The sequence below is a fragment of the Linepithema humile genome, chromosome 2, assembly GCF_040581485.1.
Source record: "Linepithema humile isolate Giens D197 chromosome 2, Lhum_UNIL_v1.0, whole genome shotgun sequence".
Lineage (NCBI taxonomy): Eukaryota > Metazoa > Arthropoda > Insecta > Hymenoptera > Formicidae > Linepithema > Linepithema humile.
This window is the reverse complement of record NC_090129.1, coordinates 17,953,824-17,972,854: the sequence shown is the minus strand read 5'-3', so window position 1 is coordinate 17,972,854 and position 19,031 is coordinate 17,953,824. Positions and strand designations below refer to the sequence as shown.

Below are 19,031 nucleotides of genomic sequence, written 5' to 3'. Positions count from 1 at the left end.
TGAACTCAATTATAGATTAAATATTAATATTTTTATTGCTAGAAATTTTGATAAGATTTGGAGATTCAAAAGAGATAGGAGTTGTAAGAACAAAAGTAGGAATTGTATATTTAACATCAATAAAAATAAGGGTTTTCTAAGACAACAAAATTAAAGAAAGGCCAAAAGAAGACATAACACTTTCAAGATAGAACTTGTAGGTCAAGGAACATTATTAGAGGCACAAATAACCATGTATGAGGTTTATAGTAGGTTTTAAATTTCGACTCGGGATGCGGTGACATTTCACGGCCCTTTGCATACCAATGGCACTCTGTATGAAACATATTACAACTAGTCCTTTAAACAAATAATGCTTAAAGAAATATTATATATTTAATTATTTGTATCTTACATATTATTACTATATCAAAAAAATATTTGTAATGCTAAATTTATTGATATTGTAATAAATGCAATTGATATACTGAGAGAAAAGAAAAATAGCAGTAATCATAATTAATATTGCTTTTTGGCACCAAGCATATTTTCATACATGTTTTAACTACAAGTTGGTTATTTTTGGCAATACTATACGTATAAGGCTATTATATTGCTGACATTATATTAACAATTTCTATAAACATGAGTATTGCGATTATAATTATATTAGAATGCAATTATATAATCGAAATATCACACACCTTTCTTTTACCTTTCTTATGTTGATGGCAAAAATATAAAAGCGCATTAATATCTGTACCTTTTAATATTTTATTCGAATGTTATGAAATATATTTATATATTCTTAATTTACAACATTAGCAGACAAAAGTGCTTAACTAGCAGCATAATCATTGATCAATTTTAACAATTTACAATGTTATATTATTATTCTCTTAAACTTGCAAGTAATGTTTAAAAAACTTAAATGTATAAAATTGTAATTCAATTTTTTCTCAACAACAGATTTTTGTATTACATTTCAATAAATCCATATCGGAGATGACCAGATTTTAAAGACTGAGTTTACGAATTGGAGATTAAAATTAGACCAATCGAGTAATTTTAATTTAATGTATTTTGTTCTGAAAAATTGAATTATAATCTGTTATCTGCAATTTTCCAACTTTAATTAACAATTTTAAGTCAGATCGATTTTGAACTGAATATTGGATAAAATATTTGCAGGAAAAATTTCGAAAATTTACCTTTATTTAAGCTGAATTTTATTTAATATTTTTACAATTTTTTAAATTTCCAATATTATAAAATTTTTGTGTATTTATCTTTGTATTGTTTCCGAAATAAACAAAGTACGGTTTCAAATATTAAAATGAGCTATGAAATAAATCACATCGGTATCGAACACAGTGTACAGCACCGCATTAAATTATTGTTGCACTTGATAGATCTCGTGCAAATTCTTGTTGCACATAATTATACCGACAAATATTCTGTCATAGAATATTCGAGAAACAGTCTTTAAAAATAGTCAAAGAATCGTCAGAAATTTTGACAATTGCTGTTGTTCAAAAAATGCGACCTTAATACGAGCTAATAACACTGATTTGAGATACCTTTAATCAAGGCAAAGCTCCGTGTGCGCGATGATTGCATCGCAGCCTATCATAGGTCAATCCGTCACAAATCGAATGTTATATCGTCAAAAAAAAGCTTTTATTAAAAAATAAAATCAAATTGGTTTCAAGAATTTCTATTCTTGCTCATATAAAACTTCGCAACTGAGTGGCTTGCGTTGATCTCTTTATTTTGCTTGCGCAAATAACACGGGTGTACAGTAGTTACCGCCATGCATTCAGCGACGCGCTGATCGAATATTTCACGTGTCGACTCGGAGATCACTCGTTCGTCGAGAACGTTAGTTATCTTTGATTATCTTATCATTATTACATTAATTTCGACTGATTGTCTGTACGCCATGACTCGAAAGATGCTCACTCCATGCATCACGCGACTATGCTATTGTACTGTATTGCCATAATTTGTTACAAATTCTGCTTAAACGTTCAATTGGCCTTTGGTGACTTTATCACGTGGCTTTCCTGCCAAATTACACGTAATTCATCGCGCATATTCCACAATGTTATATTAATCACAAATTTACACATAATAATGTAAATGAAGTTTCTTTTGTGTGTAGTAAATGTAATTATATTTTATAACGTCCCACATATATATATATATATATATATATATATATAAAAATTTATTTTAATTTGTGCTTTGAGTGTATGCGTTGAATTATTGTTAATTTTGTCCATTTAATTTTGTCATACATTCAACTTGCGCAGCATCTAGTCGGAAACATTTTGGTCCTTTGAGCCGAATGCTATGTCAGCAACATTACATTTTGCAAATACACAATGATCTTCAGCACGAATTTAGCGACGATTTACACTGTAAGATACTGTTGTGTAAATTTATAACAATTATTGTGGATAATATTGAAACCGACTTTTATAGGTGTAAATTTCTACATGTTGTGAATTTACAATTCAAAGATAAAAATTTAATTTTTTATGCTAAAATTTTAAACATTATATATATTCATATATACAGGGTGTCTGGCAATAATCGCCCCACCGGTCATATACAGGTAGAGGAGGTCAAATCGAGTAGAAAAGTCCTTTACCATTTTTTAATTTTCATAATAAGTACTAAGTAATTAACGAAAAAAGATCGGCGAATCCGCGCGAGTAAAGCGCGCGCGGTGAGAAGGACGTCCCACTGCTACGCGATCACTAGGACACAAGGATCTAGCGTTACGCGCCGCTCGTATGTTGCCATTGTCATTTGTAGAGCGCTCCTCCCAACGCTTCATCGTGCGCCTAGTGATCGCATAGCAGTGGGATGTCCTTCTCGCTGCGCGCGCTTTACTTGCACGGATTCACCAATCTTTTTTCGTTAATTACTCAGTACTTATTATGAAAATTAAAAAATGGTAAAGGACTTTTCTACTCGATTTGACCTCCTCTACCTGTATATGACCGGTGGGGCGATTATTGCCAGACACCCTGTATATATATAATCGGAAAAGTGGTATACCTACATATATTTTACCCAATATTTTTTTGTTATCAGTTAAATGACTAATAATAATTTTTTTTTGCATAAGCTGGTAAAGTTAAAAGTTAGAATTTAATGCTCGCAATTATTTACATCAGTGCTTGTAATCATCTCAGCATTTCAACCGATTCTCGTGATTGACACCTCCTTTCTTCTGCTTACCACGCGCACCACAGCGTTAGGCTCAGCGCTGTCGAACGTCAGCAGCAGCACTATCCAATTAATGATTAGCTTCTTCTCCCTTTATTATTAAAATTTTAAAAGTGTATTAAAGTCAATTTTTAAAAAATTTTTAAATTTATTATGGAAACATTTCAATAGATTTCCACGTCAGGTACAATTGCGGACGCGTTCTTTTTAGAGTGGTTTTCCCAATAGGTCTGGAAAACATTTATAAACATTTTCCGTAACGTCTTCATATTCTTACTCATCAAGCCAGCCTCACTTTATAACATTGTATTCACTAAGGATTCTAAACAACTAGTGTCATTAGTTGCGAAAAATGAGGTGACGCTTTTTGGACACTTTTTAATAAACGTAATGTAATTAAGACACACTAAAAACATTGGTGCGGTCAATATGGTCTTAATTTTAATTAGACATCAGAGTAAATGACTATAAAAAAATCAAATTAAGGAGACACAATTTTGCGTTCCAACCTCGAGATTGAAAAATCGGAAAATATAGACAACAATAGATATTATATAACCAAAGAAATTGCGTTTGAGATCAATTTTAAATATGTATTAAGTAGTGACAAATGTAAAACTTTTCAAAGACGTTGCGTTGTTACTTCTAGATCGTTTATCGAAAAATTGTTTGTTTACTTTCCACGCTGAAGATGGATTACGCCCAAGGCCAAAACGGCTGTGGTTTTTCTATATGATGTAAATAATAATTGCGAGTATTAAGTTCTAGCTTTTAGCTCTACCAGCTTATGTAATAAAATTATGATTAATGTATTAATTTAAAAAGCTATATTTATTAAGTAAGTTTATGATAAAATTAAATGACTATTTCCGTTTCACAGTTGTACTTTTGGTTGTATTTTTAACTAAACTTTAATTTTTATTTCCTCTACAGAAAAATAGTAAAAATATAATTTTAATATAACAATTTAAGTTTTCAATAATACGATTAATTTTAATATTTAGCCAGCAAAATGTTACTAATAGAACACTAACGTAATTCACATATTCAAAATTTATCATCGTCTATTTTTTATTTTATAACATATTTTATTAATATAATGTTAGTATTATTATTTAACTTTTATTTTTTTATTAATTTTATACTATTTCGGTTTTATGAAAACACTTTTTTAATGATTAGTTTATTTTATTTAGCAAATTACTCGAAAAATTAAAAAAAAATTTATTATTATTAAAAGAATATTTAATCAGATTACACAAATAAAACATGTAATTTTTCGAAAATAATTTTATAAATTTTTGTTATTACTTTACTTTAATATGTACATTAACATTTTCTTTGCGTTATGATAAAATTTATGGAAGTTTTTACAATGTCATCTCTCGCGGATCTCTACTAGAAAGCAGAAAACTCTTCTTACCGTATGAAAAACTCTGTGCAAGAGCATGACTCTGTTTTATTGTTACTCTGCAGAGACTGCACGACTACATTATCAAATAATTATTACCTTTACGAAACAATATATTAAACCAGGTAGCGTTTGAGTAAATTGAAAAATTCTATCCCACATTTCTTATACAAGACAATGATTAAATATTTCGCAGTAATCGAGTTTTTAAAAAAATCAGCTTTTTGTGTTACTCCAGAGCAAAATGTTACTAATAGAATATGATAAAAAAAATAATATATAAGTTTTATATATTGCGAAATATTTCATACATCAATAAAATTATAATAATTAATTACGTAAGCATAACTTTAAAAATTTATACACAAAAAAAATAACTTTTTTAAAATTAAATAGCATGCAAATTAAAATTCTACTTTCTTTTAATGCTACTTAAATTTATATGTGGGTCAATATTTTTTTCATTAAAAAAATTTTTTTTTATTTTCTGTGGGCATACTAAATATTTTTGTATAGAATAATTAAATAAAGCGTTTTTCTTTCATATATATATATTTTAAGTATAACTATAATTATTACATGCCATGTATTAACATCCACACTCAGTCTAATTATAATTATACTATTAATTATACCAAATTACTATGAATTGAAAAATGCGTTATGTCCATATTCAAAATTATGTACCGCAAACTGAACATCATGCAAGCATTGATGGTTAAGCAAGTAATCTAAAAAATTTTACATAAACATAATATTAAAATAATAACATGACGCAATTTTATAGATACTTGTAATACTTTAGAGAATTAATACATTATTTATACATTCGCTTACATTATGCTCTCAATGTATTTAAGTTTTAGTTTCATGAAGTGTCATGATCGCAATTTATATCCTTAATAATAAATAGTTATAATCTTTAAAACATAATTAATTTACATGTCGTTCGAGTCGTTTTAATTTTTTCAATTATATTTTGAATTATAATAATTAAAAAGTTGTGTCGTTACAATATTTTGTTTTTGCAGATTTTCGATAGCTACATACATTTGAGAAATCTTGTATAATTATCGAATTTAACTGATAGACGTTAGTTTCTGATAGTGTTATTAAACAAAGGAATAAAAAATTATTATGAAAATAGCCAAATGATACAATAAGCATTTGTTTTAAATATTTTTCAATTGTATAAAGAAATCGTCTTACATGTGTTACAGCATACATTTCGTTAATGAGAAATTAATCTTTTTTATTTACTCAAAGTATTATCAATTTAAACGGCTAAGTATAATAACTGCAAAACTCCAACTGACATACTCGTATTTTACCAATAATTATTATTACATTAATATTATAGTTCGAAAACTTGTAATAATATAAAGATGACTAAGGAGTCATAATAAATTTAAATTGTCTAAAGTACAATAAATATTCAGACTACACGTACAACCAAGATACACATAGAATTGTAAGAAATAAAAATTAAACTGAAATATTGTGCTAAATAACTTATTAACAAATTTTGTTTGTGAACCGAAGAGTCGATTGTTATTTTATAAAATTGTTTTACTTTATGAAATTATAAGCATAGTTTACAAATTTAAGACAGATTACATATAAGCAAAATATATCAAATATATTAAATATATCAAGTATATTTCATAAATTCCAAAAACAAAACTTAATCTTTCTTATAAAGCGTCAATTTATAAACGTATTTTATAAACATAAAACAAATTATTACACGTCAGAGATTCATTATTTTCTGTGCATTATAAATTGCTTAATATAAAATAACCTAAAATATTTCAATTACCAAAGTCAAGATTGCCTTTTGTCGTGGTGCCTGGTTGTCGTGCTACATGATCGCCGTTAGCATCATTCACCTTTAGATAAACCTATAAAATTTATAAATATTTGCTTGTGAAACAAGTTGTCTGGTTATTGTTTGATTTTGTTCTACTAAAACGCGAGTTGACCAAATTAAAATTAACTATATGCACGTATATAATTGTATTAACAATAAAACTTACTGTCACATCTTTTTCCTTACTTTTTTTTTTTGTGGGCTTTCTGACGCTTCAGCTATTTTATCATACCTGCTTTTCGTACTTGGTGGCTCTTTCAGATGTGTTTTTACAATATGGTCGTTTAATTTTGTAAAGTTAATATCAAGTTTGTTTTCGGCGGAACAAAGACGACATCGCACTTGAAAATCTCCGCTGATGTCAATGTATTTCCAGGTCATATCACTGCTGTTTCGGTTATGAAGAGTTGCGAGATATGTTTGTCTATGGTACAAATATAAATGTTCTTCTAAGTACTCTAGGATAAACTCTTCAGTGTGCAAATTTCTGCAGAGAAGACATTGTAAACTGTTTTCGTCATAATATTTGAAATGTTCCCACGGAAATCCTTTTTTTGCATTTTCGTATGAATGAACTTTGTTATGATCGTTTTTTAAATGTTCATGAAACTTTGCAGTGTCGATATAATATTCTTTATAGTTGCAAAAGTTGCATTTTGCATGAAAATATTCAGTGTGTAATGTGTAATTCTGCAATAGTTCTTCCCTATTTGTGACCTTAGTTGGCACACGCGTTGCGTCCTTTTGGATATATTCCAATTCGTTCCTATGCTTGCTTTCTAAATGGTATATTAATGGTGGTATAATTTGAAGAAGTATAATATCATCACAATTCTCCACTCCGCACTTTGCCTCAAAATTATCATGTTGTATCATATGTTCCTTGATAGTCCTTCTCGCTTCATAATATGCCATTTCTTCTTCAAAATGGTCTTGTACGTGAGCCTCAAATCTTTCATATAAAACGTTTTTATCACAAACTTCACATTGTTGCTTTAATTGGTCGTAATATATATACGGTTCTTCTTCTAAGTTTTTGTTTGCTTCATCGACGAAATATTTTTGATGTTTCTTTGTACGTAAATGTGCTAAAAAAGCTGTATCTGTGATGTAGGTAAAACTTTCTCCGCACTTCTTGCAATTTGCTCGAAATTTCTCTTCGGTAATTCTTTCAAAATATTTCCACAAATTGTCTTTTGTTATGATAATTTCTGACATTGTATCTGTTTCAACTGACTAGACGCAGATAACTGAATACGAGTCTTACATACAAGACAGTGTTTCCAGGTTTGCCCGGATGGGCACGCATGCGCGACCTAATGCTCTTTCACTGAAGTACAATACCAAGTGAAAGAAGATGTTATATGACTCCCTCCAAAAACTGCTCTCAAAAATATATGTAAAATATATGTAAAAATTTTAAAAATTTAATAGATGTTTTCGATTTACATGATAAATTAAAATTTCTTATTGTTCGTTTTTTAACAGCTCCTTTTTTCTTATTATCCATATTGCACTAATATCACTAAAAATTTGCACTACTATTTTGAAATTATAATATCACCTTTACTTACTCATATATCAGTCTCATCTTGTCCTGTGCAGTAGCTTATTGTCCGGCTCTTCAGTCTGGCAGTTCTGGTGCAATCTGTGTGTAGCCCGTCATTTAAACTGGAACTTGCCAAAAGTACGCCAGTGCGCACGCCACTGTTTTTACGCTCGTTAGGTCGCGCATGCGCGCCCATCAGGGCAAATCTGAGAGCACTGATACAGGAGCCTTTATACCGAAAAGTGGTCGATAGCATGGCATAAAGACAAGGGTATGCTCATGCGCATGATCAATCAGCGGCTTTGTTCTTGATTACGTCATAACAAACGCCAAATTTAAAGCATATAAATTCGACATTAGTAATTTTAAAAGAATTTTCGGTTAAATAATATATTAATTTGACTAGTGTGAATAATTAATTATATAGAAATAATCTAATTTTAAATACAGGTATAGGATTAATCAACACACACATTAATACTAGAATTTTATTTTTTTATTAGTAAATTTAGTTAGTTTTTTTTTTCGTTTTCTTAGTTTGGAAGCAACAAGTTCTTTATTTATTTTGTTAATTCTAATATAAGTTCTAGTCCTAATTAGGCATAATATCATCTCTTTCAAAATATCGGCGTGTAATTTGGGTGATATTAAGTTGTACAAAGATTTAAAAATATATTTTTTTTTGCGCAGAATTGTTCCGTGGAGTTTTTCAAATTTTCTATTTACTATCCTAGCAGTCTGCAACCACTGTTCCGAGAGAAACATACATTTTCTGCGTGAAATAAATTGAAGCCAACTTATATCGCTGGGAACATCTATGTGTCTCATTTCTAAACCTAGTATGCTATATTTGTTTTTAAACCGGAGTGCAACATATTCTGCTACATATTAGTCATCGTAAAAACTTTAGCTCTTCGATTTGTGCCATGCATAGACGCTACACAGAAAAAAATTTTATATTCAAAATTACTATGTACGGTAGTAGCTGCGGACCATGAAGGAATTATAAAAATTTTTACTATGTTTTTCACATGTAAAACATAGTAAAAATTTTCGGTCTGTGACTTCATGGTTCGCGGTTACTGCCGTACATAGAAATTTTTGACATAACATTTTCTCCGTGTAGCGTCCATGCACTATGTGGTTAGTTATTTTTAGCAATACTATACGTATGAGGTTATTACATTGCTAACATTATACTAACAATTTCTATAAAAATGAGTATTGCAATTATAATTATATTAGAATGCAGTTATAAATCCAAATATCACACATCTATCTTTCAGTGTATGTATGTTGATTGCAGAAATATAAAAGTACACATTTATATGTACCTATATCTATAAAATATTTTGTCCGAATGTTATGCAATATATTTATATATTCTTAACTTACAAAATTAGCAGACAAAAGTGCTTAACCAGCAGCATCATTACTGATAAATTTTCATAATTTACAATGTTATGTTATCATTTCCCTGTATTACACTTGCAAGTAATGTTTGAAATACTTAAATGTATAAAATTGTAATTCAATGTTTTCTCAACAAAAGATTTTTGTATTACATTTCAATAAATCCGTATCAGATTAGATTTTTAAGTTTGCGAATTGGAGATTAAAATTAGACCAATCAAGTAATCTTAATTTTGAAGTATTTTGCTCTGAAAAACTGAATTGTAATCTATTATTTGCAATTTTCCATCTATAATAAATGATTTGACTTAAAAAACGTTTTGAACTGAATCTTCCATAAAACAATTGCAGGAAAAATTAAAAAAAAATTTGCCTTTATTTATGTTGAATTTTATCTAACATTTCCACAATTTTTGTAAATTCCAATATTATAACATTTTTACGTATTTATTTTTGTATTAATTCTGAAGTAAGCAAAATACAATTTCAAATATTAAAATCAGTTATGAAATAAATCGCCTTGGTATCGAACACAGCATAGAGTACCGAATTAAATCATTGTTGCACTTGATACATCTCGCAAATTCTTATTGCTTATAATTATTTGACAAATATTATTTCATGGAATATTCGAGAAACAATCTTCAAAGCAGTTTCAAGAATGTCTATTTTTATATAAAATTTCGCAAATGAGTGTCGTGTTGTTATTTTAATTTTTCTATCGCAATTAGTACTGGTGTACAGTGGTTACCGCCGTGCATTCAGCAACGTGCTGATCAAACACTTCGTGCATCGACTCGAGGTTTTCTTATTTCGTGCATATCGCGAAGTGTTCCTCGTTGAGGACGTTAGTTATCTTTGATTACCTTATCTTTATTGCATTTCCTTTGCTGATCGATTGTCTGCACGCCGCGACTCGGAAGATGCTTACTCCATGCGTTGTGCGACTATGCCTTTGTATAAGTGCCATAATTTGTTACGAATTTTGCTTAAACGTTCAATTGGCCTTTAGTGACTATATCGCGTGATTTACGCTTTACTGTCAAATTACACGTAATTCATCGCGCATACTCCACAGTGTTATATTGATAACAATTTTACAGATAGTAATGTAAATGGAGTCCTTTTTGTGTGCAGTAAATGTAATTATAATTTATAACGTTCCACACAAAAATTTATTTTAATTTGTGTTTTGATTGTATGCGTTAAATTAGTTTATTTTGCCCATCATACATTTAACTTGCGCCGCATCTAATCGGAAACATTTTGGTCCTTTGACCCGAATGCTATGTCGGCAACATTACATTCTGCAAATACACAATGATCTTCAGAACGAATGTAGCGACGATTTACACTATAAGATACTGTTGTGTAAATTTATAATAATTATTGTGGATAATACTGAGACCGACATTTACAGGTGTAAATTTCTACATGTTTGTGATTTACAATTCAAAGATACAAATTTAATTTTTTATGCTAAAACGTTTAACAATATATGTATATATATATATAGATATTGTTGTTTGTTGTAATTATATAACGTTTCCGACTAATGCTGATATATTTATTTAAGTCGAAAAACTGGTGTACATACATACGTTTAATTTATATTTTTTCGTAATTTATAAAAATTTTTAAATGATTATTATAATTTTATTACATAAGCTGGTAGAGTTAAAAGTTAGAATTTAATGCTCGCAATTATTCACATTAGTGCTTTGAATTATCTCAGCAGTTCAGTCGATTCTCGTGATTGACGCTTCCTTTTTTCTCCTTACCGAGCGCGCTTCAGCGCTAGGACCAGCCTCGCGTCAGAAGCAGCACTGTCCATCCTAATCAATGATTAGATTCTGCTAGTTTTATTATTAAAATTTTAAAAATGTTTCCCAGATCTACTGGGAAAACTACTCTGAAAAGAACGCGTCAACAATATTACCTGACTTGGAAATCTAATGAAATATTTTCATAATAAATTTAAAAATAAAAAAAAAAAACAATTTTTAATACATTTAAAAAATTTTAATAATAAAGGGAAAAAACCTAATTATTAATTGGATAGTGCCGTTCTCGACACTTGACGGCACTGGTCCTAGCGGCTCATGTACGCGTGGTAAGGATAGGAAAAGAAGCATCAACTATTAGAATCGGCTGAAATGCTGAGATAATTTCGGGCACTGATTTACATCATATAGAAAAACCACAGACGTTTCGGCCTTGAGCTTATCCCACCTTTAGTATGGAAAATAAACAAACAATTTTTGAATAAACGATTTAGAAGTTACAACGCAACGCCTTTTAAAGATTTTGCATTTAACACTATTTGATACATATTTAAGATGGATCTCAAACGCAATTCTTTTGATTGTATATGGCGGCATTCATAGTCCGTCCTTATATTCAAGATCGGACTTATATTCGCTCTCTTTATTACACACAAATTGTGTCTGACGCAGAGAGCGAATATAAGTCAGTGCTTAAGACGATCTCGAATATAAGGACGGACTATGAATATTGGCCATAATTTCTATCGTCGTCTATATTTTCTGATTTTTCGATCTCGAGGTTGAAACGTAAAATAAAGTTTTCATAATTTGATTTCTTTGTAATCATCTACTCTGTTGCCGTTGATAATTAAAATTGAAACCATATTGACCGCACCAATGTTTTCAGTGTATCTTAATTACATCACGTATATAAAAAGGTGTCCAAAAAGCATCGCTTTATTCTCCGCAACATCTTCATATTCTTACTCATCAAGCTAACCTTATTTTATAACATTGTATTCACTGAGGATTCTAAACAACTACTGTCACTAATTGCGAAAAATAAGGTGGCGTTTTTTGGACACTTTTTAATAAACGTAATGTAATTAAGACATACTGAAAACATTGGTCATTATGGCTTTAATTTTAATTAAGCATGTGAATAGATTATAAAGAAATCAAATTAAGAAGCCACGGTTTTGTGTTCCAACCTTGAGATTAAAAAATCGGAATATATAGACAACGATAGAAATAATACAACCACAAAAATTGCGTTTAAGATCAATCTTAAATATGTATTAAGTAGTGTTAAATGTATTAAGTAGTGTTAAATGTAAAATTTTTAAAAGGCGTTGCGTTGGGACTTTTAAATCGTTTATCGAATAATTGTTTGTATACCTTCCTTACCGAAGATGGCCTAAGCCCAAGGCCGAAACGTCTGTGGTTTTTCTATATGATGTAAATAATAATTGCGGGTATTAAATTCTAGCTTTTAGCTTTGCCAGCTCATGTAATAAAATTATGATTAATGTATTAAATTAAAGAGCTATATTTATTAAATAAATTTATGATAATTTTAAATAACTATTGCCATTTCACAGTTGTCCTTTTGGCTTTATTTTTAACTAAACTTTAATTTTTATTTTTTACACAAAAAAATAATAAACATATAATTTTAATACAATAAATTAAGTTTTCAATAATACAATTAATTTTAATATTTAACCAATACGACATTCGCATAATTCAAAATTCACATATTCAAAATTTATCAAAGTTTATTTATTATTTAATTACATATTCTATTAATATAATGTTATTATTAGTGTCTAACTCTTATCTTTTTATTTATTTTATACTACTTCGGTTTTATGAAAATACTTTTTTAATGATTAGTATATTTTATTTAGCAAGGTGCTCGAAAAATTTAAAAGAAATTTATCGTCATTGGAAAAATATTTAATCAGATTACACACATAAAGCATGTAATTTTACGAAAATAATTTTATAAATTATTGTTATTACTTTACTTTAACATGTATTGTAACATCTTCTTTGCGTTATGGTAAAATATATCGAAGTTTTCTACAACAAAATCTCTCGCGGATCCTTACTAAAAACAAGAAAACCCTTCCTATCATTTGAAAACCTCTGTGCAAGAGCGTGATTCTGTTTTATTATTACTCTGCAAAAATTGCACGATTAAAATAGCAGATGATCATTAACGTTACGAAACAATTTATTAAACCAGGTAGTTTGAGTAAATTGAAAAATTCTATCCAACATTTTTTACACATGACAATGATTAAATATTTCGCAGAAATCGAGTTGTAAAAAAAATCCACTTTTTGTGTTACTTCAGAGAAAAATGTTACTAATAGAATATGAAAAAAAAAATAACATAATTTTTACATTGCGAAACATTTCATATATCAAGGAAATTTTAATAATTTATTACGTAAGCATTGTATTGAAAGAATATACACAAAGAAGAATAATTTTTTGAAAATTAAATTGCATGCAAATTAAAATTTTACTTTCTTTTACTGCTACTTAAAGTTATATGTGGGTCAAAATTTTTTTATTTTCTATGGACATATTAAATATTTGTGTATAGAATAATTAAATAATGCGTTTTTCTTTCATGCATATGTATTTTAAGTATAACAGTAATTACATGCCATGTATTAACATTCACACTCAGTCTAATTATAATAATACTATTAATTTAATTAAATTACTATGAATTGAAAATGCGTTATGTCCATATTCAAAATTATGTACCGCAAACTGAATCATGCTAGCATTAATAGTATTAAACAAGTAATCTAAAAAATTTTACATAAGCGTAATATTAAAATAATAAAATGACACAATTTTATAGATACTTGTAATACTTTAGAGAATTAATGCATTATTCATACATTTGCTTACATTATGTTTTCAATGTCTTTAAGTTTTAGTTTTATAAAATGTCATGATAGCAATTTATATCTTTAATCGTAAATAATTATAACCTTTAAAATACAATTAATTTAAATATTGTTCGAATTGTTTTAATTTTCTCAATTATATTTCGAATTATAATAATTAACAAGTTGTGTCGTTATGATTTTTTGTTTTTTCAGATTTTCGATAGCTACAAACATTTGAGAAATCTTGTATCATTATCAAATTTATTTGATAGACGTTAGCTTTTGATTGTGTTATTAAACAAATAAATTAAAAATTATTATGAAAATAGCCAAATGATACAATAAGCATTTGTTTTCAATATTTTTCAATTGTATAAAGAAATCGTCTTACATGTGTTACAGCATACATGTCATTAATGAGAAATTAATCTTTTTTATTTACTGAAAGTATTATCAATTTAAAAGGCTAAGTATAATAACTGCAAAATTTAAACTGACATACTCGTATTTTAAATTTTCATAATTTACAATGTTATGTTATCATTTCCTTGTATTACACTTACAAGTGATGTTTAAAAACTTAAATATAGAAAATTGTAATTCAATATCTTCTCAACAAAAGATTTTTGTATTACATTTCAATAAATCCATATTAAATTTTTAAGTCTGAGTTTACGAATTGCAGATTAATAGACCAATCAAGTAATCTAAATTTTAATACATTTTGCTCTGAAAAATTGAATTGTAATATGTTATCTGCAATTTTCCATTTTTAATAAATAATCTGACTTGAAAAATGTTTTGAACTGAATCTCGCATAAAATAATTGCAGGAAAATTGCGAAAAGATTTGCCTTTATTTATGTTGAACTTTGTCTAACATTTCCACGATTTTTGTATATTTCTATATTAAAAAATTTTTACGTATTTATCTTTGTTTTAATTCTGAAGTAAACAAAGTACGATTTCAAATATTAAAATCAGTTATGGATTAAATTGCATCGGTATCAAACACAGCATACAGCACCGTATTAAATCATTGTTGCACTTGATATATCTCGTGCAAATTTTTATTGCATATAATTATTTGACAAATATTGCTTCATGAAATATTCGAGAAACAGACTTAACAGAGGTTTCGAGAATGTCAATTTTCGCAAATATAAAATTTTGCAACTAAGTGGCTCGCGTTGTTATTTTTATTTTTCTATCGCAATTAGCACTGGTGTACAGTGATTATCGCCGTGCATTCAACGACGTGCTGATCGAACATTTCGCGCGTTGACTCGGAGGTCACTCGTTCCATGCATGTCGCGAAGTGTTCCTCGTCGGAAACGTAAGTTATCTTTGATTACCTTATCTTTACTACATTTCCTTTGCTGATCAATTGCCTGCACGCCGCGACTTGGAAGATTCTTATTCCATGTGTTGTGCAACTATGCCATTGTATAATTGCCATAATTTGTTACGAATTCTGCTTAAACGTTCAATTAGCTTTTAGTGACTTTATCGCGTTGTTTACACTTTACTGCTAAATTACGCGTAATTTATCGCGCATACTCCACAGTATAATAATGACAATTTTACACATAGTAATGTAAATGGAGTTCTTTTTATATACAATAAATGTAACGTTTTATAACGTCCCACACAAAAATTTATTTTAATTTGTGCTTGAAGTGTATGCGGTGACTTATTGTTTATTTTGTCCATCATTTATTCAACTTGCGCCGCATCTAATTGAAAACATTTTGGTCTTTTAAGCCAAATGCTATGTCGGCAACATTACATTTTGCAAATACACAATGATCTTCAGCACGAATTTAGGTACGATTTAGACTGTAAGATACTGTTATGTAAATTTATAATAATTATTGTGGATAATACTGAAACCGACATTTATAGGTGTAAATTTCTACATGTTTGTGATTTACAATTCAAAGATACAAATTTAATTTTTTATGCTAAAACGTTTAACATTATATGTATATATATATAGATATTGTTGTTTCTTATAATAATATAACGTTTCCGACTAGTGCTCATGTATATATCTAAGTCGAAAAACTGATGTAATTCCATACGATTCAGCTTATATTTTTTCGTAAACTTTTAAATAAATAATTATAATTTTATTACATAAGTTGGTAGGGTTAAAAGTAAGAATTTAATGCTCGCAATTATTTACATCAGTGCTTTGAATTATCTCAGCAGTTCAGTCGATTTTCGTGATTGACGATTTCTTTTTTCTCCTTACCGAGCGCGCTTCAGCGCTAGGACTGGTCTCGACGAGCATCAGGAGCGGCACTGTCCAATCAATGATTAGATTCTGCTAGTTTTATTATTAAAATTTTTTAAATGTTCCCCAGATCTACTGAGGAGATTACTCTAAAAAGGACGCATCAGCAATATTATCTGACGTGGAAATCTAATGGAATATTTCCATAATAAATTTAAAAATTAAAAAAAACTATTTTTATTACATTTTTTATATATTAATAACAAAGGGAGACAAATCTAATCATTAATTGGATAGTGCCGTTCTCGACACTCGACGGCGCTGGTCCAACACGGAAAAAATTTTATATCAAAAATTACTATGTACGGCAGTAACCGCAAATCATGAAGTTGCGGACCGAAAATTTTTACTATGTTTTACATGTGAAAAACATAGTAAAAATTTTTATAATTTCTTCATGGTTCGCAGTTACTACCGTACATAGTAATTTTGGATATAAAATTTTGTTCTTGTAGCATCTCATGTGCGCGCGGTAAGAAGAGGAAAGAAGGCATCAACTACGGGAATCGGCTGAAATGCTAAGATAATTCCGAGCACTGATTTACATCATATAGAAAAACCACAAACGTTTCGGCCTTGGGCTTAGGTCAGCTTCAGTGTGGAAGGTAAACAAACAATTTTTCGATAAGTGATCTAGAAATTTCAACGTAACGTCTTTTAAAAATTTTGCTTTTAACACCATTTGATACATATTTAAGATTGATTTCAAACGCAATTTCTTTGGTTATATAATTTCTATTGTTGTCTATATTTTCAGATTTTTCAATCTTGAGGTTGGAACGCAAAACCGTTTTTCTTAATTTGATTCCTTTATAATTATGTACTCTGATTCCGTTGCTAATTAAAATTAAAACCAAATTGACTGCACCAACGTTTTCAGTGTGTTTGAATTACATTATGTTTATAAAAAAGTGATCAAAATGCATTGTCTCATTTTCCGTAACGTCTTCATATTTTTACTCACTCAGCTTCATTTTATAACATTGTATTCACTGAGGATTCTGAACAACTACTGTCACTAGTTGCGGAAAATGAGGTGACGCTTTCTGGTCACTTTTTAATCAACGTAATGTAATTAAGAAACACTGAAAACATTGGTGCGGTCAATATGTAAAATTCTTAATTTTAATTAGGCATTAGAGTATTGATATATATAAAGAAATCAAATTAAGAAAATACGATTATGCGTTTTAATCTCAAAATCAAAAAATCGGAAAATATAGACAACGATAAAAATTATATAATCAAAGGAATTGCGTTTGAAATCAAACTTAAATATGTATCAAATGGGGTTAAATGTAAAATTTTTAAAAGGCGTTGCGTTGTGACTTCTAGATCGTTTATCGAAATATTGTTTGTTTACATTCCACACTGATGATGGCCTAAGCCCAAGGCCGAAACGTCTGTGGTTTTTCTATATGATGTAAATAATAATTGCGGGTATTAAATTCTAACTTTCAGCTTTGCCAGCTCATGTAATAAAATTATGATTAATGTATTAAATTAAAAAGCTATATTTATTAAATAAATTTATGATAATTTTAAATAATTATTGCCATTTCACAGTTGTACTTTTGGTTTTATTTTTAACTAAACTTTAATTTTTATTTTTTATGCAAAAAGATAATAAACATATAATTTTAATAAAATAAATTAAGTTTTCAATAATACAATTAATTTTAATATATTTAACCAATACGACATTCGCATAATTCACATATTCAAAATTTATCAAAGTTTATTTATTATTTAATTACATATTCTATTAATATAATGTCATTATTAGTGTCTAACTCTTATTTTTTTAATTATTTTATACTACTTCGGTTTTATGAAAATACTTTTTTAATGATTAGTATATTTTATTTAGCAAGGTGCTCGAAAAATTTAAAAGAAATTTATCGTCATTGGAAAAATATTTAATCAGATTACACACATAAAGCATGTAATTTTTCAAAAATAATTCTATAAATTTTTGTTATTACTTTACTTTAACATGTACTGTAACATCTTCTTTCCGTTATGGTAAAATTTATCGAAGTTTTCTACAATAAAATCTCTCGCGGATCCTTACTAGAAACAAGAAAACTCTTCCTACCATTTGAAAATCTCTGTGCAAAAGCGTGATTTTGTTTACTATTACTCTGCAGAGATTGCACGATTACAATATCAGATGATCATTAACGTTAGGAAACAATTTATTAAACCAGGTAGCGTTTGAGTAAATTGAAAAAATCTATCCAGCATTTTTTAAACAGGACAATGATTAAATATTTCGCAGAAATCGAGTTTTAAAAAAAATCAACTTTTTGTGTTACTTCAGAGAAAAATGTTACTAATAGAAAATGGAAAAAAAAATAACATATAATTTTTACATTGCGAAACATTTCATATATCGAGAAAATTATAATAATTTATTACGTAAGCATAATATTAAAGGATTATACACGAAAAAGAATAATTTTTTGAAAATTAAATTGCATGCAAATTAAAATTTTACTTTCTTTTACTGCTACTTAAAGTTATATGTGGGTCAAAAATTTTTTTTTTATAGGCATATTAAATATTTTTGTATAGAATAATTAAATAA

General features: G+C 28.4%; 1 long non-coding RNA gene across 1 annotated transcript; it reads right to left on the bottom strand.

The window, feature by feature from the left end:
* Positions 1-5,163: 5,163 nt before the first annotated feature.
* On the bottom strand, positions 5,164-8,343 carry LOC105678999 (uncharacterized). Its single transcript, XR_010888840.1, has 2 exons — positions 6,687-8,343; positions 5,164-6,531 (listed from the first exon to the last, which is right to left on the bottom strand). It is a non-coding gene; the product is annotated as an uncharacterized lncRNA (long non-coding RNA).
* Positions 8,344-19,031: the final 10,688 nt, after the last annotated feature.